Here is a 26891-nt window from a genome sequence, read left to right as displayed (position 1 = left end):
CACTGGCTTCAGGCCTCTCCTGGTGTCATTGCAGCTGGTGACAAATGAAAGAGGCACTAGCAATCAAGGAAGTCGTGCATTGATACATTTCCTGACCCAATACATTTACTACACTCTCAGCATTTTTCACTGCTCTAGTAGGAGGGGCCAGGGGAAGTCGCATGCGCTGTCCTTTTACCACCTCATGTGGGGCTAAATGGAGGTCAGATCCTGGCTTATTCTGCAGTGCAAACAGGGCTAGGGGTATGCAGTGCAACCAACCATTGTACAAACTCTTTTTAGTCTCGGCTATAGCTTCTATAAGCAAGCCTTTGAGGCATTCAACCCTGTTCACTTGTGGGTGATATACACAGGAGAATTTGTGTTGGACTCCCAGCAAAGTTGTAATGTGCTGAAACATCTCATTAGCGAAGTGAAGGCCATTGTCAGACCCCACACATGCCCCATCATGGGAATACTTCCTGGACCATGAATTTTGCCACTTTATTTAAGGGCATCAGTATAAAAAAAGGACCGGATTCGATCCAATGGGAGAATGGACATACAACCATTATCATATAGTGGTACCCTTGGTAGACTTGGATCATGTCAAGATAGTCGACGTGGAAGTGTTGGAATGGGCCCACTGGGTGAGGTATGGCTCCTGTTAACTACCCTTAATGTAAGACCTTGCTGTGTACTGTTTACGTATCAAACAACCATGAATTTGGCCCTGTATTCCGCCAAGTTAGGACAGATCCATGTTTCTTCAACATGGCGGAAAGCACCTCCTTCCCCGTATGGGTTGGATAATGCAATTGTCTCAGTGCTGTGTTCAATAATGCAAGTGGCATGGCCACTTGCCCTGTGTTGTTTCGCTACCATAGGGCATCTGTTGGAGATGCAGTTCATCCCCTCCGAAGCCATCGTTCCTTTTCCTCCCTGGATGCAGCTCCCTGCAGCTCCATAATCTATGCCACTAGTTATATGTTATACCCCTCTTTCAGTATCATAGTTCTTGCATAATCTCATGCATGTGGCAAAGCCTCCATTGCTAAAATGTCCCCAAAGTAGGCGGCTCATTTTGCCTTCACTTCTGCTACTTCATTTCCCCTTGAGATCGGATCCTATCCTTTTCTTTGTTCTTGGCATTTCACGATTGCTAGTCACTCTGGGAGATGTATGACATCTACCAATTTGCCCAATAGGAGTATATGCTGTACTGATGGCCCATCAGCACGTCTGAAACCCCTCATCATCCAATGTGACAGCTCAGAATGCACTGTGGATGTCACATAAGCTGAAACTGAATACGTTGTCACTTCCTTCCCCATGTTGTGCTCCAATATTAAGGCCACTAATTCTGCATCTTATGCTGAATAATGTGATGGTAGTCATGAGCTTCTCACTACCTCACTTGTTCCGTCCTCTTTCACCCTCACAACTGCGGTCCCATTATCTCCTTCCCGACTCATCTGGTCAATTGTTGAAGACCCGTCAATGTAAAGCACATCTCCTCCTCAGTGCCTCCTCCTGTACCTTGTGAGTGTCGCTGGATTCATCTAGGTTTTCTGTAAGTCATATGCATAGTCACTCTTCTCTAAAGTGTCGTAGAGAAATGTCACCAGGTTGACAAGTCTGCATCTCACTATTTTGAGAGCTACGTTATATAGAAAACCTCATACCCCAAGGCTCTCTGTGTTGTCAGGGTGCTCTTTGGTCTTTCCATTATTGCAAAGAGAGCATGCTACACGTAGAGAGTGGTGCTGCATCCCATGGTAATATGCACTGATTTTTCCAATGCAATGAGGCTTCAGCCAAGGCTTGTTCGCATGGATAGTGTCCTCCCATTAATGGGTCTAATTTCCCACTGTAATAATCTAGTGGCTTGTGCCCTAATATAGTCTTCTGTGTCACTACTGCTGTCATCACTACTCCATCGGAGTGTGAGAACAGAAAGTATACCTTTTGATAGTTTGTGATCCCTAATACTGGTGCTGTGCATATTACTTTCTTCAGCTTGTCAAAAGCATTAATAAAGGGCCTTTATACGTGCTGTAATCAAATACCCATGCCATTCAATAATTACATAGTCCCAAGAACTGCTGCATCTCTCTGACTGTTGTGGGTTTTGATGTCCTGTGTATTGCCTCCACCCTCTCTGGTGTCACTCGTCTGTCATTTTGAGAGATAATCTGTTCAATGTATAACACTTCTGTCTAGCAATATAGTAGTATGGCCTTGTCCACTTTGTATCCCTTATCTACTAAAACTGCCAGAATGTGCACTGAGTAATTTCTACACTGTTATTCTGTCTTGCTACAGAGCAATATGTCATCTATGTACTGTATAACCGTGCTTTCCATCTGTGCGTTGCCAAGGTCCATTTTGAGGGTGCTGTTGAATATGGAAGGTGATTCACAGTACCCTTGAGGAAGTCTTGTGTTATGTTTCCACTTTTTATTTATATATAGACATGTACTGTCTCTAATTCTAGTGGCATTATCGTTACTTCCTCCTTGTCTAATGGTATCTCTGAACTGAATAGGTACTCATTTGGAAGGCGCCACATTTTCCCCAGGAACCCTGGAAGGCATGTTCTCCTGTAATGTCTGTCCCTTGTTGGAAAAGCTCCTCGTCCATTGGCACCCCCTTCTGTACCCTTCGTCCACAATAAGCTTGAACAATTTCCCTCGCATTGAGAATGTGTATCCCTGGTGTGGAGCATACTATCCCCTTGTCAGTGAATGAAATGGTCATGTTAAGTCTGCTCTTGATGTCTCTCCCCAGTATGTTTACAGGTGTCTCTCAGGAATAAAGTAGGGGGCAAGGAAAGATCATTCTCCTCTATTGAAAGTGCAATATCATCTGTAAAAGGAACCACTTTCGTCATCTCAGAGAATCCTTGAGCATTGATGGCTCTACACGTGGTTCCTCTGCAGGGATGTGTGTAATCGATAGGATGGAACACATCAAGTCTGTCTGTTGGCTGTCCTATTGAGGGTATAAGGACATCCCATTCCCCAGAAATGGGTTGCCCCCCACCACAGTGACGCCCCCAGTTTCCTAATGGGAGTGGCTGTCATGGAGTCTCTGTGTGCCATTGTCACATTGTTTGTTTGTGTGCTGTTCTGCATCTGAAGTATTTGCTGTGTTGTGTAAGTGTGTTGTGTGTTACCTTGCATCTGTGGCAGCTGTGGTTTGCGAATACCTACTGCATAGGTGCTTCCATTTGTGATGCCTGGTCATTGGCTGATGTGTCTGAGGGTATGCTTTCGGGTGCCTGACCTGCCTGGCGGTGGGTCTGGTCTTGCATGTAAAACTTGTTGTGTTCCCCCTGCTATTCTGTTCCATCCCTCACTTGCGTCTGCATATTGTCGTGATGTGTCCTATCTGCCTGTACACCCAGAATTGGGGTGGTTCTGTCCCCTGCTCTCAGAAGCCCCCAGAAAATCCCTCTGGGCTGTGCTACATTTTTGGGACATATCCTCGAAACCACCTGGGAATCCCCTTTGATTCTGCTGCATCTGGTCCCCGTAACCACATCCTCTGGGTGGCCCCCCTTTTCCATATAACCCATGCTGCTCATTCCCCCACCCCATGAATCATCCCCCAGTGTTTGGTGGTGCTTACTGCATCTGTGGTGGCCCCTTGTCCTCTGGTGCTCATCAATACTGCTGCTTCCATTGCATATTTTGATAGCTTCCTTTATACCAACTTCGCCTCCTCCTGCTTCCTTTCCTTTTGCTTTTCCTCACGTTCTCTTGTAGTAGACGACAATAATGTACTATCATGAGCTGTATTTCTGACCTAGGCTTCACCTCCATCCCCACTAATTTCTTGAGTTGCTTTTGCACCTGTTCTGGCAACCCTTGGCATAATATGTAGCAGAATAATGCTACTGTTTTGTCCCATGGTTCTCACGTTTCAAAGTGACAAAGCTCTTGAATCGTCTGAATGTAGTGTAAGGGGTTTTTGTCTTCCCCCATTTTGCATGCCATAATCGCATTAATGTCTGACGTGTAAGTATACTGTGTACTTAGAGCTTGCCATACGGCCGCTCGCCAGTTTGCAAATGGTGCGCCATTGTGTGCTATGTCATAGGTGTTGACTCCTGGATACCCCACTGTTTTCCATATGTCATCAGCGGCTTCCCTGAAGATTGCCACTATGTTACACTCTGGTATCCACGGGGGCACCACATGATACTGGATGGAGGTCTAAGCTCTATCCCGGACCCCTCTCTGCTTGGTTATGCGCCAGACATTGGGTAGCTCCTATAACAGGAGAATGGAGGGTTAAGATACTGGTTCTGTGATGGGTGGGCTTCCACCTCCCTCTGGTCCAAATCCCTTCCCCTGGGGTTATTGCTCACCTTATGTTTTTGTGTGTTGAACTCTCCGTCCTGCGTCTCTGTGCAGGGGCGCATGGTTGATGCAGGCATTCCGTGGACCTAGTTGCTTCACTGGTCCGTGTGCCCTTAAGTCGGGTTCATACTGGCTGTGACTCTGACTCTGCTTGCTGTCTTCCAGGTGAGTTATAATGTCTTTTCCGTCTTTATTCTGTCTCTTTCTTTCCCTCTGTTTTCTCTGTCTTCTCTGCGTCTTGCTCCACTACACTGTTCCCTAACAATGTCTCTTTTTGTTTTCACAGGGCGAAGACCATGGTGAGTTATTGATGCGCAGAGGGCTGCGCTGTTTATTGGTGTTAATTGCTAACCTGTGTTCTCTTCTCTTTGTACAGGATGCAGTGATATTCCGGAGTAATGAGTGATCGAAGCGCTGCTTGCCCAGGTAAGTGCTTTGTTAATCCTGACCTTGTTCCTTCTCCCTTGCAGGTTGCAATGAAACCCGGACATGGACGAGGTAAGAGAAGCACAGGGTGCTGCCAGGAGTCGCTGCTTGCCCAGGTAAGAATTGTTATTAATGCTGTCCTTGTTTCTTTACTTTTGTAGTTTGCGGCGAACTCCGGAGATGGGTGAGGTAAGCGAAGAGCAGGATGGATTCAAGACCGGTTACTTCACAGGTAAGTGTGCCCTTCCCGGTCCCGCCTCCTCCCGCCTTCCATGTCACCCACCGCCCGTGATTGGTCCTCCTTGTTTCTTTACTTTTGTAGTTTGCGGCGAACTCCGGAGATGGGTGAGGTAAGCGAAGAGCAGGATGGATTCAAGACCGGTTACTTCACAGGTAAGTGTGCCCTTCCCGGTCCCGCCTCCTCCCGCCTTCCATGTCACCCACCGCCCGTGATTGGTCCTCCACTTAGGCCATAAGGGCCTTCTCCTCGCCAGCCCTCTGCCAGGTAGCCCCTGCTGCTAAGGGTCCCAAGGCAAAGGGCGGCTCCAACAGAGGCGGCTCCAGAAAGCGTCTACAGGTGTCAGCAGGGGAAGCCAGTGGGCCTCATCACAAGGTTGGCGCTCTGGTAAGAACGGCACCGGTAAGGCAATACCGGCATCCATTACCGGGCCGGTGTATCATGACCCTAGATGCCGTTGCTACCGGCATCGTCAAGGACCCGCTGTGGCCATGCACCACCGTACCGGCATGCAGGCACGCGTGCATATGGGGAGGCCTTCATACCGGCATGCCGCAAAGAAGGGGACACCACGAGTCACACGTACAAGTACATACCGGCATCGAGATAACGGTAAGAAGGGCCCCATGATGCCGGCAATACCGGCATCGCGGACCACCCGTAAACAGCAAACTGCTGTGTAACCAAGTGCCACAGGTGCACTCAATCAGCACAGGTGGAGGCAATGGAGTCAGGGTCAGCACAAAAGGAGCACACCCACACACCACAACCCCCTCCAATGCAAAATGCTACCACTTGTTCTTGCCATACTGGGCCTGGAGGACATGCCTGCACTGCTACTCCTTGAGCAGGCAGTACAACAGGAAACACAGAGGAGACACCGGAGGAGAAGGAGTGTGAGACATGCCCAGCAAATCCCACCAGTGCAAGCAGTCGCTCCCCGCAGACAGCCAGCAATCCAACGTATAAGGGCCAACCCATTTGATTTAACCCCAGCACAGATCCACACCCTGTACGGCCTGGACAGAGACACCATCACCAACATAGTGGAATTAATACAGGATGACTTGGTCAGCCTGATCAACATCCGCACAGCCATCCCCCCTTTGCTGAAGGTGACATCTGTGCTCCACTTCCTGGCCACAGGCACTTATCAACACACAGTGGGCCAAATGCATGGCATGTCCCAATCAGGCTTCTCTGTTGTGTTAAACCCAGTGCTGGATGCACTACTGAAGCACGCAAATGCCTACATATCTTTACCAAGGACACCACAGGAGGCAAATGCCACCAAACTAGCATTCCATGCACTGTCAGGCATGCCCAATGTAATTGGTGCCCTCGACTGTACCCATGTAGAGTTGGTAGTCCCACATGCCATGGAGGCGGTGTACCGCAATCAGAAGCTATACCATTCCATCAATGTGCAGATGGTGTGTGATGCCAGCCAGATAATAACACACTGCTGTACCAGTGTCATGATGCCTACCCCCGGAGCACCAGGCCAGGCCCAGCACCCCCGGGAGCAGGTATCACGCCCCCGGGGAAAAGCCCAGCGGCCCTTTATAGGGGCTCTTTGGACTCTGTCCTGGCGCCGTTGGCGCCAGGCTCATGTTGGACATCAGTCCTGGCGCCATAGGTGCCAGGCTCATAAAGGGAAGTGTTTGGTGCACTTACCTGAAGCAGACCATGCTGCACACTCACCTGATGCAGACCATGCTGCATGAAGAACCAAGCCAAATGAGGCTTAGGAGGGACTATTTTTCTGAAGGAACTATTTTGTTACTTGGGTGGGGCTGTGGAAGGATACTCACCTGGAACTTCTTCCAAGGCTATTTAAGCCACACCCGGACAGCCACACGTGCTTCGCGTTGTTCTGCATCCCAGCAGCTGAACGCTCACCGTGTCTGCTCCTGCACCTGGACTCCAGCCACGCCCGCCTCGAACCTGGAACACCTGTAAGGGAATAAGAGAAGAGAAAGGTGAAAACCAAGAACTATTTCAACCTTCTTAACTGCATCCGGAATCTTCACGCCAGCATTCCTGAAGGAAGACTTCCATTTAAAAGCACCGCGTTGCTCGCTGCAGCGCCGCGCTTCACTCACCTGTTCCCAAGACGCCGCCCGGCTCCATCGCGGCTCTCAGTTCCAGTCACCACATCTCTGCACCGCACCTAAGGGAGAGAAGAAGAGACAAAAGGTGAGCAAGGGAACACAAGAGGAAGGCCGGATTTTCAGCCATATTACTTACCGGCTATTCTTGGTGAGCCATTCCACATCTCGGGTCGGCGCCACATCTCTGGCAGGTACCGCACCCCGGCCCCTATGGGGAAAGGACAAAAGACATTACTGGGGAATTATAAAGACATTTAGAGGGGTCGCCCTCATCACGGACTCACCTGATTTTACCCCGGCAATTTAACCCCTCAACGCATCGCCTTTGTTCTGCACCTGAAATAAAGGACAGAAAAAGACAATATAAAAGGAGGCTCACACTTGAACTTTTGCATCTTCATACTTACGGCGTATCGCTCAGTAAAGTCAAGTGGATTTGCCAGCGCCATTCTGAAAACCAGTGAAGTAACTGGACGAACGCGCGCACCTGCACCAGAAGCAGGATGGAGAGTTCATCCTTCCAAACCATAAGGTGAGCTTAAACCAGGGGTTTTGGAGGAAGTCAGAGGAGAACGAAGGGGGAAAGGGGGGAGCAAGCACATTATTCAGCAGACAGTTAATTCCCTTTCTCATCTGCAGAAGGATATTCCCATGGGCCAGACAAGCAAGATTTGGGGGTCCAGTTCAATCGGTGGTCCGAATTCTGCGCATCATGCTTGAAGAGGCCACAGCAACTCAGACCAGACCAGAGCCTCCGTGGGAGCCAGGTGAGCGTTACAACCAGATATCCAGGATCCACGCATAATGCCATGGTGCTGCGCAACTCCTCACTACCCCGCTACATGGAAGGAGACATTGTACAAAGTGACTGGCTGTTGGGTAAGTCTGCCCTCTGGGCCATGGGAGCAGATGGATTGGGGGGGAGATACATGCATATGCTAGGGGAATGCCCTCTGGGCCATGGGGGTAGGTGGATTGGGGGGGAGGTACATGCTTATGCTAGGGGAATGCCCTCTGGGCCATGGGTGCAGATGTATTGGGGGGAATGGTAGTTTCTTAAGTCATCCGCCGACACACAGCCCTCACATTTGCATGCAAAATGCCCCTAGACAAGACATACATTGCCTGGTGCTTTAAAATCCTAGGACCCTAGGTCATGTATGTCACACAAGGATCCCTCTATGGATTGGCATTCACTGTACAGGGCTGACAGTCATGTGGATGTGGCTGCCAATGATGAGTGCATATGAACTTGAATGATGTACAGGCTGAGCACACCTGTCAACTGAGCCTCATCCTCAGACATACCTCCTTCTGCTCCCATGTAGGTGAAGCTGGATATCCCCTGAAGCCGTGGCTACTCACCCCTGTCAGGAACCCGCAGAACAGGCACGAGGAGGACTTCAATCGTGCACATACACGTACACGTGTGGTCATTGAGCAGACGTTTGGCCTTTTGAAGGCACAGTTTTGCTGCATCAGCAGGTCGGGAGGGGCACTCATATACGAGCCTGAGAAGGTGGGCAAGATCATCACGGCATGTGTAATGCTACATAACATGTGCATCCGGCGGAACATACCCCTGCCACCTGATGTGGAGCTGCCACCACCTGGTGAAGTAGAAGGAGAGGAAGGAGTAGAAGTAGGACATAGGCCAGGACGCGAAACTTGTGAGGGTCGCGCAGTGCGCAAAATGGTCGTAGACCAATCATTCTGATGTACTTTAATGCAGAGGGTGCCATGTGTTGTGTACTGTGGGCACTGGTTGTGGGGGCACATGTGCACGAATCACCATGAAGCAATAAATTGACATACAAAAAATCAGCAATGTCCACTCATGTGATGTTTGTTACACAACTGGTGCATTCGTGAGAAATTAAGTACAACATGATTCAACAATCCACGCCCCCACCGGCCCTCCACCTCCCCCAACCGACTCCCCTGCCCCCAAACACCCCAGTACTACACACTACACCCACTACCACCCTCCACCTCCCCCAACCTACTCCCATGCCCCCAAACACCCCAGTACTACACACTACACCCACAACCACCCTCCACCCACCCCCTAACACCCAAAGTCAACTATGGCATGACATGTGTCTGGATGTATGCCCAAAGGGATTATGCAGGGTGGCCCTGCTACTGTTGAGCCCCCTTAGGAGGTGGGGGTTGACAATCACATCATTTCCACTGACTATGAATTTGAAGCACAGGTTTACATATCCCATAACATATTCACTGTGAAGCTTAAACCTACTGAGCGATTTGCTTGAACACCTTCTACAATACCTAGCATTAGGTTCATGCCAGATATTGACACAGATATTTTCTCACAAGTTGCTACCTAACACTCTTGTATACACATAGAGGCTCATATTGGGTGAGCCTTAACAGCTCCCTGCCACCAAATTAAGAGCTTGAGTAAAATGAGATGGCATATCTTACGTTAAATGGAGCACCATTGAATTAAGTAAGAAAAACACCTGCAATCAAAGGGCTCAGATTGGAGAGGATGGTGGCGTGAAGTGCTATCTGAAATCTGGTATAATCATTTTAAAATATGTTTCACTCAGTGTTTTTGAGTTGGCATTATTGCAATTATGTTTATTGCTTGTTGTAATGAACAACACCGAACAATAATAGCATTATATAAAAATGAAGAAAAAGAGTTAATAAAGCTATCACCACGAAATTTGAATGAAGAAAAGCCCTAATGGCAATGTTTTACTGTAGCAAACAAGGGGGGAAATTAGATAAAATTGCTAACATCTTGCTTTTTATGAACAAAAGTTTACAAATACGTGAATTCATTAAAATATTTATTAAATGAGGAATAACTTAAGGAAACTGACTTGTCAAATTTAAAAAGTAAATTTTTTTGTGTCCAATAATTTTTGGGGGATTATTTATATAATAAATGGGGTTATGGTGGGGCAAGTGGATATGCAGAATATAGCAGTATTATTAACGTATTTAAGTGGAAATACTGCCAAATTCTGCTACAGCCACTGTGTGGATGTAATGCTAGATTTAGAGTGCCAGCATGGCAGTATTTATTTCCATTTTTGGAGTCAACAGGAATTCTTTGGGGATTTGGTAGATTTACCTCAGGCAGTAATTCCACCCATGGAAAATCTGACCTTTTTTACATTGAAGTAGATTACTTAGCTCCAGCTCCTCCATTTCAAGGTCAGATTCAGCGGTGCAGCAAAACAGTTGCTTGTTCTAACAGTACATCTGCCCCTTTTTACAATGAAGTGGGCGATTGACCTCCAGCATTAAGCTAAGTTTAAATTCTCCATTTCATTGTCAAACTCAGAATTCATCGCTGCAGCGAAACTGCTGGTAATTCTGTTAATGCAAACAAAATTGTATCAGAATTACCATTGAACATTTACCACAATAATTAACACATAATTAGGTCCATATACGTTTACAATAATGGTAAAAAGTTCATAAGCGGTGCTACTATTGTTTATGCATTTGCATTGGTTTGTAGCACCGTTAGAGGCCAGGGAAGAGCCACGTTTCCACATAGCAATAGTTATAGACAAAGGTATGAAACTGGCAATATTAAGGGGTGCAGGGGTATGCAGTTAAGATGGACAGCATTGAGAAGAACTGGCAATATTGGCATCTAGGAATAGGAGTGCAGGCTTTGTGTTCCAATGTAGGTATAGACAGCAGTGGCATGATGTGGTTTTTGGTGAGCTTGTGTGGGCTACGGGTTAGGGAAGGGGTTAGGATTTGGGTGGTGTTTTTTTTGGTTTCATGTCAATTCATCGCAGGATGTTTTTTCGCTGGTTTTTTTACCACAAATTTTCTTTTGAAAAAACTCATTGAATTTTTTATTTTTTTATTTTTGTGGGGTTACCATCCCCTTTAATTTGTTTTAGATCCCCGTACACCCACACCCAATTTATATAATTATTTCAACCCCCCAAAAAATTAAATGATTTTTTTCAAAATAAAATCCACGGTTAAAAACCCCACGAAAAAATATCCGGCAATGAAATGACGTTGTATCTTTTTTTTGCAAGATGGAGAAGGTGATTATGTGGTGGTCTGTCCCGGGCATAGGGTGTTTGTTTTGGTGGTGATCTGGAAGATGAGGACTGTGATCCAGTCCAGGGTGTGACCCTTTGAGTGAGTAGGTTCATGGATCAGTTATTGAAAGTTCAGTGCTTTCATTGAGTTGGATATGGAAGGAGCCTGTGGGTTGGCAGGATCATTGAGGCCTAGGTTGAGGTCGCCTAGGATGATGATTTGAGAGAAGGCCTTGATATTGTCACCAATCATATGGAAAAGGTTTTCTTCAAAGTTGAGTTCCAGGCCTGGTGGGCGCTAGCTGTTGTGGATAGTGATGGTGCTGATGGGAGAGTTGGTGAATTTGAGTGAGAGGATGTCTCCATTTCTTTTCTAGGGAGGTGTCGAAGGGTTTTATGCAGAGGAAGTATTTGGCCAGTAGAGCTACTCCTCCTCCTCTGGTGTTAGAGTCTGTCTTTGAAACAAATTGTGTAACCTAGGGGGGATGGCTAGATGTAGTGCTGTGCCGCAAGCTTTGGGAAGCCATGTTTCCCAGATGTCTAAGATGTGAGAAGTCAGGAGTTTATAGATATCTAGGGTGTGGGCGGTCGTAGAGAGTGCATTGAGCAGAGCACATTTCAGTGAAGGTATGTTAACCTTGCGGTGGTTGTGTGGGATCTTAGTTTTGCGGATGGTAGGTGATGGCACTTTTTGTAATGGTAGAATGGGGTGTATGTGGTTAGGAGTGGCGTTGTTGGTATCTGGGTGTTCCCCAGGGGTCTAACCTTTCTCCCTGGCATTTCAACCACTACCTGGCACCTCTTGCCCACCACATCATGACATTCTGCTCTAACTTTCAGTGTTATGCAGATGATACCCAGCTCTCCTTCAGGCTCCCCTAAGCCACATCAGTTTCTCTCAAAGCACCCATGTCTCACTCAAACTTGAGCAGAACAACCCCTGGTTCTGGAAGCAACTCAAGACCTTCCTTTTTGCTTCCACTTTATTTCGTCCTCGCCCCTGCTAATGTCCCTGACTGCTCTGCACACTGATCACCTGGCCACCCACTGAAACTCGGGCCAGGCTCCTGCATGTTCAGTTGCCCTCACACTGCCTCCGGGTTCACTCAGCACTTAAGGGTCTGTATCTGCAACCCTACAGTCCCTTATCTCTCTACACTTATGAGCCACCCTCCAGCAGCACTTATTGAGTCACCTGCATTCCCTACAGCCCCTCTGGCACTTCTCTCCTCCCTCTTCCCTGCACTTGCGCAATCTGAATGACACAAGGTCTTGTAAGATCGTTGTTTTGTACTACTTCTGCCCCCCCCCTGTCTTGTTGTGCCTCAAAACGGTTGTGTTCAGGTGCATTATAAATTACTTATCATATTATATTATGTGAGAAAGACCCATGTTTGCGGTTAGAAGATGAGGCAGAGGAGAGTATGGGGAGATGGTGCCACGACCCATAACCCATAACATGATGTACGGCCTGAAAAAGGTAAATGCAAAGTCCCACAAGTTCCTATTACCCTCTCTAACCTATGGTCTTCATACCAACATCCTGTAGACCTATCACGTATCATCCTTATAAATAGAAACATTTTGCATGCTCTGGGTTTGCCAACAAGCTCTGGGCTTCCCAAACATCCATCCCCATTAAAAGTTCAGTAGCATGGCAATACCTGCTAAATGAATGAGTTCCCGAAATAAAGCAAACAAAGCAATGGAAACAGAAGGATTTGTGTTTAATATTCCTTATGGTCAAGAGAGGCAAGCACATACAGCTGAATCTGTAAGGGAACTATGAATGCAGGGTCCTGCTGGCTTCAATCAACACATATTTATTGATGGTTCAGTGCGTGTAGGAGTGGCAGATGTGGAGGCAGAGACCCGTGGCGACCAACTCAGAAGCAGTGTTAGTGCCAAGATGACAGTTAATCCACTTGCGGGTTTGGTTAGTGGAGCCATGCCAGGGCATGCAGGCCAACCAAAAACATCTGGGAAGGACAGCAGAGTTGATTGTCATTACCCTGGGAGTCTTACCAGATGGTCACCAGGCCCATGCAGATCTGGAAAAGCCTTGTACCCGTTGAAGGAAGCCATGGCCATTCAGACCCACCTGGTTTGAATGGCCACCTAGAATCTCAGCATTCTGACTCAGATAACGAAAGCGAAAAGCATCAACCAAGACAAGAAAAAGGTGCAGGGGACTCTGAAGTCCCAGATAACGTATGTCAATAGATCACCAGGAGGCAGAGCTCAAGGGAATTTACAGAACGAATGACTGACTATGGTCTATAAGAAAACATTAATTTTTCTCTTTTTTTTCTTTAAAAAGATCTCATTCATTTACCCAGTGCTTCTAAAACCCATGTACTGCTGTAAAATATACCCTTGTTCACCTACTTTGTGACTCTTTAATTGTATTTTTATCCCTGGCTCTGGCACTTTTGAACAGAAAAACACCCTCTTTAAGTAAAACAATTTGATTTCATAACTAATCAGTTTTCCAGCAGTAATACAGGTCAAACCCTGAAGAGTGATACGTATTAAACAAGTTAGTTGGAAAATATATGTATAAAATAAATAAATATACAAATATTTATCACTAAATGAGTTACGTGGTCAATATAAAACTGAAAGAATGTTGTTATTAAAAATATGAACTGAAGTATGAAAATAATTAGCGTCTCCATTGAAGAGAACAAGAGAAGATATACAAATATGGCAGAGCGCCAAAGCGTAGCGAGGAAGACTAGGCCTACCATAACAGGTTCAGAGGGTTTACCCCCTGAGAAATGTTTTTTGATATTGTGTTAAAATGCTGCATTATACAACACACATTGGGGGTCATTACGAAGCTGGCGGTAGGGGGTTAACGGGGCCGGTAGAGCTGCCGGCCCTATTAACCCCCTACCTCCGCATTACAAGGTTTGCTTGCGTAACACGGTAAGGACGTCTGGTAAAGGGACCCTCTGCTGTAACAAGCAACAAGCAGCTCAGGGAGGGCTCCTGGGTTTGTTTGGCTCCTCCATGATAGGCAAGGGATTTGGTGGGTCGGTACCCCCTCACCGATTATGGACAAGCTGCCCCTGGATTTATTGTGCGTTATTGTCATGTTGTAAGTGTACATGTGGTCCAGGTCCCTCTCTTTCATGCTTGTTACTTGACTTCAGGAATGTGAAGCTGTCCTTGAGACCAATGTGGCCAGTTTCTGACAGTGCACTCTGTTGCCATGTGACTCTGTCACAGCTTAAATGCTTAGAAAGGCAACTGGATGCATGGGTGCAGCACCATTGGGATAATTGAGCTCCAGGCCGCTCCCTCTAAAACTCTTGGTCATTCTTAATGGCATCTGCTGACCTTCAGGGATGTTACGAGCAGGACGAAATGTAGACAATGAACAGAGTTATGGTCTGCAGAACTACTTTCCTTTTGTTATCAGCAGTGCCTTTCTTAGGCCTAACGTTTTAGGCAATTGTAATTGTAATTGTTCATTTGTAAAGCGCTTATGCACAAGCAAAGTGCTTCAATTGGCACTGAAGTGGGGCATTTCCAAATGAAAGAACGCCCCACCTACAGCTCCAATTAAATAGCACATCTGTGCGTGTTTGCAATACAAGTAAAGTGTGAAAACAATAGAAAAGCTCCCATAGAAATTTGAGTTTGTATCTCATTACAACCTACTCGATGCTGAAACAAAACTTGTGTTGCTGGAATTTTAACTTACCTTCTACAATATAAAGTAAGTCGCATATCAGCGTATGTGTCTTTAAAAATGTTTTCCCCATTGATTTGTTTTGTTGTGTCATCTTAATACGGGTTTTGTTGTTTGGACATGTTAGAGGAAATACACATAGACAGGCTTTTTCAAATTGTAGACACATTTTAATTGTAAGACAACACACAGTAGTGTTTTTTATCGTATTTATTTTTGGTTCAAACACAATTATGAAGAAAAATATATAATTTTAATCCTTTATATTTTTACAAGCATAACAACTAAAACCAATAGTAACCAACAGAAACTTACTGATGCTGTTAAATGTGAGGTGCGAGAGTAACATGATTAAGGAGTAACGTGAAATATATTCACAGTTATAATTCATAAAACATGTTCTTATTCAACATATTTGAATTTTGGGTGGCAGGCACCCGATGTAACTATCTCATATGTAGTGTTTTCACATTATTTTAGTCTGGTGATTGGGCATAAACACATTACACTATTTTCCAGATGTTTCAAGTTAATTGTTGCGCGAGGGACAGAAGTGCTAGCATCATCCTGACAGAAAATATGTTTTCTCTTGGGAGGGGAGTGCATGTTTGTTGGTTGTGTATGTGTTGTTACCAGCTTTTTTGGGGTTTGGGTGGCAGGAGCATTCTTCCTATCAGTGTCTGTGACAGGATGTTGCTGGTCATGTTTTTTTTCAATGCATTGGTTGCGTGTGTTGTGTTTGTGCTGCGAGGTGCAGTGCTTGTGTGAGTGGTGTTGGACATGTTTGTTTGTTTGCTCCTTTCTGTGTGCTGTCATGCTTGTGATTTTACAGTGTGGGCCTGCAAATAGTTTATGCATGTGGTTGTGTTCTAGTTGCATGTGCACCAACATGCAAACTTTCCCCATGGTGCACCTCATTGCAGTTGACCCAGGCAGGCAGTAAGTGGTTGTGCCAGTTTGGGTCAGTGCTTGTGCCATTTGTGCATCCTCTCTGTATGGGACACCAAAATAGGTATAAAACGTGCAAACTTGGTATATGAGTCAACTATGACCCAAATAGTGTCAAACCCATGAGTGCGGGGGAGATCAGTGACCAAGTCCATGGAGATCGTATGCCAAGGTCGTGGAGGTATCGGGAGAGGAAGGAGAAGACCCAAGGCCCGACCCCTGTGCGATTTGCCCTGGGCACACACCGCACAGGTATTGACATAGTCTTGTACGTCACGCTTCATCGTAGGCCACCAGCACCAACGCTTAAGGAGGTCTAAGGTGCGAAGTTGTCCGGGGTGACCGTTGATGGCAGCATCGTGGGACCAGGTCAGCGCTTGATTCCGGGTTTCACTTGTGGGTAGAAGGAGTTTTCCCCCATGTACGAAAGGCAGCCCATCTCGCATGACCGGGTCCCATTCCGCCAGTGACTGCGGGTACTGAGAGGCCCATTGGCGGATAGTTGACAACAAGGAGGGAGTCGGCGTGCATAAACAGACTACATGATTTTTTCCCAACAGGGTGTCCGGAAAAGAGGGAATGGTCTCACCCCCAGGTGAACGGGACAGGGCATCGGCTTTACCGTGTCCAACACCGGGCCTGTGTTTGACCACAAAATCATACGCGGCAAAGAAAAGATGCCACCTAACCTGGCGACTGTTTGTGCATTTCAAGGAAGCAAGGTCCTGGAGATTTTTATGATCAGAAGACACTATGGTTTGATATTTGGCACCTAGAAGGTGGTGTCTCCAGACCTGTAGTGCATCCTTAATAGCCAGCAGTTCCTTTTCTGTAACCGTGTAGTGTAGTTCGGTAGTCGTGAACATGCGGGAGTGGAATGCTACTGGATGCAAACGGTTGGTGGTAGGACAGGACTGGGATAACACCGCACCTAATGCATAGGAAGAGGCATCTGCTTCGAGAATATACGGAAGGTCGGGGTCAGGGTGCTGTAATACCAGAGCGGTGCTGAACAGGGTTTTCAGTGTATCGAAAGCAGATTGCTGAGCCGTGGACCATACATAGGGGACAGAAGGGCTAGTGAGTGCAGTGAGTGGAGCCGCAACCGAAGAAAACCCTGATATGAATCTCTGATAAAAGTTCGCGAATCCTAGGAATGACTGCAGCTGCTTGAGATTGGTCGGAATCGGCCATTCATCGATCGCCCGAACCTTGGTTTGATTCATGGATAGCCCCTTGGGCGTGATATGGAACCCCAGGAATTCGACTTGATCGGTATGGAACGAACATTTCTCGGCCTTGGCGTAAAGGGCGTTGTTTTGTAGTCGCGACAATACTTCCCTGACATGTGTTATGTGTTCATCAAGGGAGGCGGAGAAAACCAGTATGTCGTCTAGGTAAACAACTACATAAGTGTTCAAGATATCGTTGAAAACGTCGTCCATGAAGTGCTGGAAGGTAGCCGGGGCATTACATAGACCAAAAGGCATGACAGTGTACTCGAATAGGCCTTGTCGTGAGCAGAAGGCCGTTTTCCATTCATCACCGTCACGCATGCGAATAAGATTGTATGCCCCGCGGAGGTCGAGTTTGGTGTATATCGTAGCATGGGTGAGTTTGTCCAGCAACGGAGTGATCAGAGGTATGGGGTAGCGGTTCTTCACTGTGACGGCATTCAAGCGCCTATAATCGACACAGGGACGGAGGTCCCCTTCTTTCTTCGGAACGAAGAATATAGGGCTTGCAGCCGGAGAGGTCGATGGACGAATATGACCTAGCCGTAAAGCCTGTTGGATATACTCCTGCAAGATCCGTTCTTCCACCTGAGTCAGGGAGTAGATACGACCCTTCGGAATAGATGCGCCAGGAATCAGGTCGATAGGACAGTCGTAAGGTCGATGCGGAGGTAGGCCCTCTGAAGACCTTTTGTCGAATACCGCCTGGAAATCGTGGTAAACCGCAGGTATCCCACCCGTGACAGCCCCTACTGTGTGCGTATCATGGTGGTCAGTGCTGTCCCCTATAGCCAAGGATATGACGCTACCCAGGATTCCCGCGGGACTGGAGAACTGAGGCGTTGCCAGTAGGCAGTAGTGTTGACATGTTTCGGATTCAAATGAAACCTGACCCGTCCCCCAGTTGATGAGGGGATTGTGTAACCTTAGCCAAGGAATGCCCAATATTACCCCAAAATGAGGGGTGGCAATGAGATCAAATGAGATCGTCTCTTTGTGGTTTTCCTGAATGATCAGCTCTAAGGGAGCTGTCTGTTGCTGGATCGGACCAGAGGCAAGAGAAGTACCATCCACCGCCTGGACCGGTTCGGGACATTTCTTCGTGACCAAAGGCAGGTCCAGTGAACCGGCCAAGGCTATGTCGATGAAGCAGCCTGTAGCACCTGAGTCTATCACTATTGACACTGCGTGAGAACCTGTAGCGTGGTTCAGAAAGGCCTGAACTATAATGGGTCGCACAGGACCGAAAGTAAGTTCAGAGGTATTCCGAATAGTACTCGCTCCCACCTCTGATCTTAGGGGCGAGCCTTCTGAAAACCCGGGTTTCTGTTTTTTGGGCGGCGAGGACACTCTTTTACAAAATGCCCGATGAGACCACAGTAAAAACAGGCATTTTCCGTTCTCCTGCGCTCTCGTTCGACATGTGAGATAGGGCTGCGGATCCCGCCTATCTGCATGGGTTCGGGAGTAGCATTGGCCGTGGATGGGAGTGGGAACGAGGATGGACCTTCCCCCCGTCGCTCCGATCGTCTGGCATCGACTTGTAACGTTAAGTCCACCAAATCAGCATATACTGTGGGAAGCGTAGGCACTACAGATAAGGCATCTTTCATGACCCCGGATAAACCCCGGTAATACACCACAGCCTTTTTATTTTCTGGCCAGTGGGTCTCAGCAGACAACTGATTGAACCTGGTGATGTACTCTATGAGGGTTGACCGACCCTGCGTGAGATCCAGGAGTTCCATGTCTCTAGACTGTGCTTTGTGCCGGGTGTCGAATACTTTTGCCATCTCTTGGGTCAGTAACTCAAAATTGTACAACGCAGGGTGGTTGTTTTCCAGCAACGGATTGGCCCATGTGGCGGCTACCCCAGATAGATGGGAGAGAAGAAAGGCTGCTTTTGATACGGAATCGGGAAAAGCCTGAGGACGACACATGAAATGAAGTTTACAGTGATTGATGAAAGTGCAGTATTTCTTTGGGTCGCCCTGGTATCTTTCGGGAGCAGCCAAAGGAAAAGGGTTTTGGATCACCACAGGGGCGGCCGGGGAGGAAGGGGGTATGACAGGAGGAGGGTTTTGGGGAGGAATGGCTTCATCAAACTCAGCTTCTGCGGGTAAGGGATGGCGTGCACTTAGTACCGTGTCGAGGCGGTGGTGTAATGCGGTGGTGGCAGCGGTCATGTCAGCGAGTAGGGTTGCAGGAGCGGTTGCCATGTCGGCCCTGAGTGCTGTCACTGCCTGCATTAAAGCCGTCAAGGGGTCCCCGGCTGAGGTGTCCATAGCTGGACGACCAAGAGGCTTCACAGTCTGTTCTGATCTTGATGATCCGCCTTGATGGTCGTGCAGCTATAAACTACCTCCATCCCCAAGTACCGCTCGGGCAGGAAAAATATACTGCCCTAGCAATCTTTGAGGCCACAGGTGATGAGTGGCGTCGTCAGTCAGATACCGGGAACACCGGAAGGACCCCTGAGTGCTGTAAGGCAAAGGTTAGAATCAGGTATACTTTGAACAAGAATGGCAGTGCAAGCAGACAAGGAAAAAATGACAAAGCTTACCCTGGGGATGATAGAATCGGTGGGAAACCTGAATAGACAACAAGGGAAGACCAACAGCAGGCTGGGATATACTGCAGTTCCTCCAACTCACACCTGCAGCCAGAGCGTGACCAGATAGCAAGTCAATCCAAGGTCCAGGTGGTGAACCCCAAATGACTCAGGAGGCAAAGCGTGATAGACAGGAATTGTGTGGTTCGTAGTTTGTCAAAACAAAAGGGTAATCCAGAGCAATTCCAGGGCCAGAAAGCGGGGTCAAGAGTTCCAAGGGTCCAGAAGATATGTTGAATCCAAAGGGAAATCCAAGACAAGTCCAAGTAACGTTCCGCGGTCGAGTTCCAAACTGTAGCTAGACGAAAAAAGGTAACGCTGAACAGGTCTCTGTAGAAACAGTTGTGAAGCGCTGAGTATTTCCTCTCGGCTCCTTTTGAAGGAAAGGTAGATCACGTGACAGGGCACGTGACCGCACAGGAGCGTCACGTGAGGCCGGACGCCATCAGTGATTGGTGTTTGTCCAATGTGGACACCGGCGTCGGCTACAGACGACGAACCCGTGGCTAGTCACGTGATCGTCTGAGCGAGACGCGATCGGGTTCTCCCGTGCGAGGGAGCTGGAGCCGACGACCCCGGAGCCGTCGGGCATGGATGAGGCGCCAGGGCAAGCGCCAACACGGAAATGGGCGGAAGGAGGTGGTTCTGTCCCCTCTGACATCCCGCCTGCCGTGTCTTCCCCGTTGGTGTAGGTGGTGGGTATGGGAATGGATGGTGCCGGGTAAGTGTCGGGAGGAGGGCAAGATTGAGGACGTGACATGACATTCTTCTCAAATGGTAATGGTGTTGGTGTGATAGGTGTATCTGTGTTTGTGAGTCAGGCAGTGAAATTTGATTTGCAGTCAGTGTAGTGTTACTTGCAGTAAGGGTAGTGTCTGTTGGTACATTTGTTTTGTTTTGAGTCTGTGCTGTGCAATGTATATGAATGCATTTCTGGAGGCTGCATGTGTTGGTCTGTTTGGCAGTATGTGTGATAATGTCCATGATAATATTTCTGGGAATGATTATGGTTGTTATTAAGTTAGTGGGAGCAGATGTTGTAGGAGATGACTTCAGCTACAGGTGTGGAAGTGGTGTTTGAAGGATCTGTGTGTGTGTGTGTGTGTGTGTGTGGTCATGGAGTAAGTTATGGTAATTGAAGTGGTGATAGTGGGGTTTGGTATATATGCACATATATACTTGTAGTTATGGTGTGTGCATGGCTGGTAGTGCATAAGCAGTGGCTGATGTGTGTGTGCTGACACTGTAAAGAGAACCACAAAAAGAGGTCTGTGAGCCCCTCAACTGAGAACTAACATAGGCAAATGACCTGTTCTTTGGGAAGGTGCCCACTTGTGAGGTTCTACAACCACTTGTTAGCTCACTTTACCTTTCATAGAGGAGACATTACCATTTGCATATCAGTCTGGTTCCACCGACTTGGGAAGTCCAGCACTGAAATACTAGGCAACTCTCCTCTGAACAAGAGTACCAACAGCAACCCAAGGCACATGGTTTTCCTTGTTGGGCTTCATCAGTGAGATGAAGCTGTTCCTATCTAATCACAGTGAGTAAGGGGTCTGCCTCTGGATAGACCTGGGTAAGGTAATGTAAAATCCCAAGTTCTTAACATACAAATAGAGGTCTGGCAGCCCTTCTACCGAGAAAGAACACCACCAAATAACCTGTTTTTTGGGACAGTGTTCATTCAGGGTGGTCACAGCAGAGAAATTTCCATTTGCATATCAGTCTGGTCCCACCCACTTGGACAGGCGTGCACCGAAATGCTGCAAGTGTACCAACAGTGTACCAACAGCAACCCCAGACAACGGTTTTGGCTTTGTTGGGCCTCACCAGTGAGGTGAACATGTGCCTCTCTAAGCACGGTGAGCAAAGGATCCACGTCTGGATTACCCTGGGTAACATCAGTTGATCCAGACCTGCCTCTCTTTGTGAACAAAGGATTGAAAATGTAACCATTAAATATCATTCATCAATTTCATCAAATACTTCACATTATAGCAATCCTGTTTCCCAATAAATCCCAGAGCTTCTCTTTATTAAACATAATGATTAAAATGTGCATGTGTTCCACATCTCAGCACCTGATCACTTACGATGTGAGCACAGTGTTGAAAATTGTGCAGAGTAGAATTGAATCCAATTGAGAAAATCAAAACACATAGGGAGGTAGAACTAACGGGTGTGATAACATATCAGCAAGGTATTCACATTTGGGGCTGCAGGTTCCTACTTGCAGACTTTGCTTGAAGAGCTGGTGTTTAAGAGAAGAAATGAGAAGAAAATATACATTCTCCAGATAGACAACGGTACAGTAGAACTACTTCTTGCAAATTATCTTCATAGCTCCAATTCTTTTAGTTTGGAAATTAAATCAGTCCTATTCAAAAGCTCTGAGTATAAATGGTTATATAAAACCACACGTCTCTCCGGTCTTACCCCTGACAAAGCCCCCTGTCCAGCATTTCATTGAATTCTTAAATCTTGACCATCATCACATTCTTAGGCCCATTTAATCCTTGAGCCCCGGTCAGATTAATGCACATCACCTTTATTTGAATTGTTTTCCCATTACTAGGTATGATCCGCTGTTCCAGAAGTGGGTCAGCTCACTAAGCCAGCCCAGGTTCCAGCTCACTACCAACAAAGGCAGTATAGCTTGTGGGTGTTTTGAGACAGAATTGACTTACTGTTAAGTGCCTAACAAATGCAAAAAAAAATTAATACAAAATGCCTGTGCTGGACAATGTAAGGTCTTGCAGGCATAGGACTAGCTCAATACTGCAACATAGATCATACTTGCTCACATAGCATCACATCCAAACCCAGACCACAACTCTCTCGCTCATCCCCAGAATGAATTCACTTGCCAATTGGTGGGCACCGGTCAAAGGTGTAGCCCCCATTTAGTCTCTCTGTTCCCGGAAACCCATTCCACACACTCTTCACACTCTGCCTAAGGCTCACCTTCCGGACTTCTATCCCAGTTCATTGCTTCAGTCCTGGTTATTGACTGTACATGGTTTCTTCTTCCTCTCTTGTAAAGGCTGGCAGTGATGATCTTTTGATTCATCTTCGTGGCTCTTTGGATTCTTCTCTCAAGAGGTACATTTCAGATTGTTATTCAGATACAAGCACAAATACTGGCTAGCACTGGACTGTTTCCCTTCCTCTTGGTGGAGTAGGTTTTATAATAACACATTGTTAATCACAGACTCAGCATATAAATCGACACCATGAGCAATTTTCCTGATGCATTTTGTGCCCTCCTTTGAGTGTTTCAAATGTCCACTTTTACAATCATTGCTTGGTGTATATATATGCATTTCAAATTCTGTCTTGATAAATGCAACAAATACATTGTTAGAAGCATATTGAAGACATTCAGAGTTTGATGATTAGTGTTCAGAGAGATGTTTTAGGAGGGTGAAAAGACTGCTTCAGGGCAAGAATGTAATACTTTTTCATCGACTCTTTGGTGCAGGTAAACATGAAAAGAAATGCAACACTGTAGTCTTTGTTAGGCTGTAACTTACAGTGATGTTCAATGGACAGGTGGTTCTGTTTATTTGAGTCACCTAATTTAACTTTCTCTCTGTAATGAACAGTGACAACAGAGGCCCCTTGTGTCTACGTGCATGAAGTCTGTGTCTGGTCGGACTGGCATGATGTCAGCAATCCAGCCAAAGGCAATGGAGATTTTGAGACACCTGAGGAGCTGAGAGCCAATGGAATCCCAGTCTGCAGTGAACCCAGAGAGTTTAAATGTAGAGCAAAGATGTTTCCTGACAAAAATATAACCGATCTCAGACAAAAAGTGAAATGTGACGGATCTGGACTTGCGTGTTATAATGTGAACCAGACTGATGGACAGTGTTACAATTATGAAGTTCAGTTCTTATGCTGCAGTTTTGAGCGTTGTGAAGGTAAGAAACAATCCATGTCTAATTCATTCCATTATTTTAGATTTTGCATTTCTATGAATACCACAACACAATAACAGAACACAGTTTGAACGAACAAATGCATCTTTCACCAATAATAATATTTTGTTTGCATCATCACAGCTTCTAAGTTTGTTTTTTTCATCAAGAATTTTCAACTGGCCTTCATTATTGATCACGGCTTACACCAGTGATCTTTATTTCTTTTGAAAAACCATTTCATATGACAGTTTCCAGATGTGACAATTGCATAATTTTATGTATTGTATCATAGTTCACCACCAGTTTGTTAACAATAGGAATTGGAATATTTCTATATTTCTAAATAACTATTATTCATTTGAATTTTCTATATGACAAACTGCAACTTCTGAATGGACTGGTGGGCATTTGGAACTTTAGTCGCTTATAGTTGGGAATGGACACCTCTTTTCGTGTTATTATGTGTTACTAATATCCAAACGTATGTTTGCCACTGTAGACAGTTTGTCCCCAGGGGTAATCCTTGAAGAATACAAAAGTATTCCAAAAAGGAGAGTACACTGTGAAGGAAAGACCACAGATTTATTAATCAATCAGCTGGGAGAAAAACAGTCAGCTCTGTGGAAGTGAACTGGAACACACGTTCTCAACTCCACCTATGGCGTGCTACATTTTTATCGTTGGAGAACCACAAATTATAATCTTCTGCAGTTGGCACATTTTAGGGAAAATCGAACAATATGGTTGGCAACATGTCCTCTAACCCCTCAAGAACCCTATACATTAACCACTGGGATTGGGCAGTGCAATTTTGGAACTCAAAACATAAAACCCCTTAAGGTCATCATGAAACTACCTCCACTGCTCCTCAATAACATCAGAATATGCTGACTGACAAAGAACTCGGTAATCCAATTGGTTGGCATCCTTTACATTATGCTAATTGTACCCTTAAGTTGGAGACAGCGCAACCAATCGATTGTGAGGGAACACAGCAAGGTCAAAGACAGTGTTGCAGTGTCGGAACACCCCATCCCAAACTCCTGATTGGTCCTCTTTGTCTCCCACCCCATGCATCTGCCACCTCCCACCTTCCCTCCTAATGCTGTGGCAGTTCTACTTGGAAGAACCTTTGCGAGACACCGTTGCGAAAAGCAATTTCTCCTATGTTATTCTTTTCTGCCATAGTGAGCACTGCCTGGACCATCACATGTCTAGCATGGTACACTTCAATTATCTTGTGGACACGCACCTGTTGTCTAGCTGGTGTTACCCTGCTCATGAGAAACTTCTCCCTCGCAACAGTTAATTGCACACTGCGATCCTAACCGGACCTTGCCTATTTCGCTGTTTCTCGGTTCATCACCAGAAATTCATTTTTACTGTGAGCTGTGGCCTTTAGAAAATGAATGGCAGCTTTGCACATTTACCCTGGGCCGACTAAAACATGGCAGATATTTTGCTCACTGCCACCTCGACCCATTGTACTTAATGCAGTCCCATTTGTACACTAGCCCTAGCCCTAAATACCTCTATACAATAATATTCATGTGCCTAACTAAATGTGCCAAAAACAACAAAAGATGTGCATCGTTGTAGAATCTACAAGTTAATGTTTTGCTCCACACTGTGTTGCGCATAAAGTATAAGGGTGCTTTATAAATGGAAGTGAAAATAAAGAAAGGGCAGAGAAATGGGTTTGTTGCACATGTGCTTTCCCCTGCTGCAGCCATGGTTGTCCCCTTATTCTCCAAGGCACCTCGCCCCCTAAACTACTATATACTTGCTACATAAGTTATCTCATAACTCCTTGCATCACTGCGTCACTTCCTCTACTTGCATGCGTCTCCTCCTTGCAGACACTGAATTTGCATATTTGTACCTCTCTGGCTCCCGGGTCAATTTTTCCTGAGGCACAGCTTGCTTTCTATTTACTTTTTTCCGCCAGGATATAACTATTAACAGCAGATCAAGAAGTGCAGCTCGTGCCCCAAAGTGGACTTTGCAGTTATTTTCGCTTTCAGACTTGATATATGAGCCACTTTTAAGACAAGGAAGGTGGCGCTGCCATAGCTTTCCAACCTCTGATGATAACATTGTTGCACCTGTTTCTGTCAGGTCCAGGGTTTCCAAAGGAGTTCTGTGATTATAATGCTGAACTTCTGTTTTCAAAGTCTATTTTCTACTGACTAGAACATACACAAATATTGCACTGCATATTGGTGTTGATGTGATTCCTAAGGGCTCTCACATTGTATAGAGAAGAATAGACAGATTGTGTGATCTTGTGCTAATCAGTATTTTGGAAAGTGGTGTACCCAGGATTAAAGAACTGATTTTCTATGTTAGGTCAGAAATTAATTTTTAGGATCCCATTGTACACTCTAGTGCCCACCTATCTTATTGTATATTTTTTATGGTGTTCTGAATGTATTTTCGCCAGCAATTAGGCGTTTTCTAAACCCAAGCAGCTCTACCACCTTTTTGATCTGCACCCCTTAGTAGCACATAAAGCCATATGAGCATGGGTATCACAGTATCCAATGTTGTCCTAGGGTGAGCATCTCATAAAAGTGTTGGGCAACAGGCTCGTGGCAGCTAGCTGAGCACCTATAATATGCAATTAGCTATCTGTTAGTCATGTGGCTTCGCTGGTGGTCGTATTTTTGCCATGCGTAAAAAGGCTCCCCTTGGTGGAAATCAATTTACCTGGCTTGGGCCTTTTTTTAACCTGCTTCTTCATTTCACAACATTTTTGTCTTTGGGCTTGTTAGGCAGAATTGAAAGCAGTACCCTCTGGGACCACCAGATACGATTAGGACTACAGGTGTAAGCAAAAGGACACAGTTTTTGGTATCGAGCTGAGCAGCCAGGCTTATCTCAAGAGGGAATCTGAGCAGTAAAAGAAGTTACACAGAGGTCTTCCAATCACAGTGGTTCAAGTAGACAATTACACTCAAGGTTTCTTGGTAAAACACTTATTAATTTATTACCCAATCATTTAGAAAACATTCACTAGAAGGAGGCAACTTAATATCATACACAAATATACTTCAGTTCAAAACCAATATGTTTCTGAGTAAATAAGGCTCCCCTGAAATTGGAGCAAAACGACACTTCGGTTACTTTAAATAGGAGGAAAAAGGTTAAAAAAATAGATCACAAATACTTTCTTAGGCAGTACAAATAGATTCACTTCACTAGAGGGCTCGATTCAGTTCAATAGGCCTAGGCCAAAGTCAATGGGCTAATGTCTTGGATGGGAATGAGCAGTTCTTGTAATAAACGGTAAAGTCTT

This window comes from Ambystoma mexicanum, chromosome 11, assembly GCF_040938575.1.
Source record: "Ambystoma mexicanum isolate Mex_15411 chromosome 11, UKY_AmexF1_1, whole genome shotgun sequence".
Classification (NCBI taxonomy): domain Eukaryota; kingdom Metazoa; phylum Chordata; class Amphibia; order Caudata; family Ambystomatidae; genus Ambystoma; species Ambystoma mexicanum.
Note: the sequence above shows the minus strand (reverse complement) of the source record.